The following is a 1,665-nucleotide window of genomic DNA, read 5'->3' as shown; positions in this document are numbered from 1 at the left end:
CTTAAAATATCGAAAAATATACAGCGCGCGAATTTTAAATGAGAACCTCCGAAAACCTTTCGGTCACAATGTATGCCATAAACCAGCTCTGATGATGTCGCTTGTAGGTCTTCTTTATATGCTGATCTTAGCCCCATAATTATTAACGGTAAAATTCTCGACCATTCCATATTAGACATACACTTCAGTGCCTCAGGTACGGTGAAAACGTTCGACTAGCCCATTTGCTTGAGGATAATACGTGGTAGTTCGGTGCCTTTCGCACCCTAACATTTTTGCTGGCTCCTCAAATAGCTTGGACTCGAACTGCCGTCCTTGGTCCGTCGTAATTCTTTTTGGCACGCAATGCAGGATTTGGAAAACTTTGACGTGCAGGGCCAGCCGTATGCCTCGTTGGCGACCGCGCCGTGTCAAAGTGGCTGCGAGTGAAGAGCGCTAGAGACATTTGAGAAAGTCGTCGGCTTGAGAGAATAACTTGGAGTGCAGACTAGCTGTTTGCCTCGTTGGCAGGCCAAGCCGTTTCAAAGTGGTTGAGAGTGGAGAGCGTTGAAGACATTTGATGAAGTCGTTGGCTTGAGAAAGTAACCTTGATCAGTAGGCTGGCCTCATGCCTCGTTGGCGGCCGCGCCGTATCAAAATGGGTGTAAGTTATGCTGCTTAAATCACATAAAAATTTGTTGTAATGACCTGGATCCAGATTCGTCATTGGAATGTGTTACCGGCATGTTCGCCTGCTGCGTGTTTAGATAACGTCGCGGTCACCAATGTTGTGATTGTGGTTTTTGTAATTACACCTTTATGTTAATATGAAATAATGAATTAAGTTCCGATATTTTTACTTCTCAATTACTAACTATATAAAATTATATATTTTATTTTAAAATTTGTTTTCTTAGTTTACTAAAAACTTCTGTCAAATTAATTTCTTTAATGTGTACTGCGTTATCACCACAACTTTTATATAAACCTTAAAACGATAACAGTTACAGGTGTTTAAATTATTTTAATTGTAATAACCCTAGCAGATTTTAAAGTAAAAGATTCTCTTTTTTTAAATGAGTTATAATAGCCATGGTAGATTCTTCTATAAAAGCCTTCCCTATTTCATTTCATTTTCCTAAATGAATAAGTAGAAATTACGCTTTCCCAAGCCACAAAACAGTTACGAAATTAATGATATTCAATTTACAATTTGTTACCCGAGTCCTTTATTTTAATTATAAAACATCTTATACCTATTAAATTTTAATTATGAAGAAATTGGTTTCTTAACTTTTTAGGCAATGGACACTAATGACCACAAAAAAAAGTCTTTTGAATTGTTTTATATGTAGTTACCACTTTATAGAAAATTTAAGTAATTCCAGAACGAAATACGCTATACTGCATCTAGTAGCACGCACCGTAGTCTGGATATATATGTAGTCATATGCATATATCATCGCAAAAAAAACTTTTAAAAAACTAAAAAATACATTCGATGATACTTTATAGATATTAAAAGAAAATGTACAATTTATTTGATAATACAAATGAATCTGATTCATAGTTTTTTCGGTATCTATTGTTCTCAGCAATATATCAATGACATTCTCATTGTTATATTGCGTAGCCACAATTTGGCAACCACTCGATACTTAAGCTTCATATTAATTCCTAACAACC

Source organism: Teleopsis dalmanni, chromosome 2 (genome assembly GCF_002237135.1).
Source record: "Teleopsis dalmanni isolate 2A chromosome 2, ASM223713v2, whole genome shotgun sequence".
NCBI classification, from domain to species: Eukaryota; Metazoa; Arthropoda; class Insecta; order Diptera; family Diopsidae; genus Teleopsis; species Teleopsis dalmanni.
The sequence above is the reverse complement of the archived record's forward strand: the minus strand, read 5'-3'. Positions refer to the sequence as shown.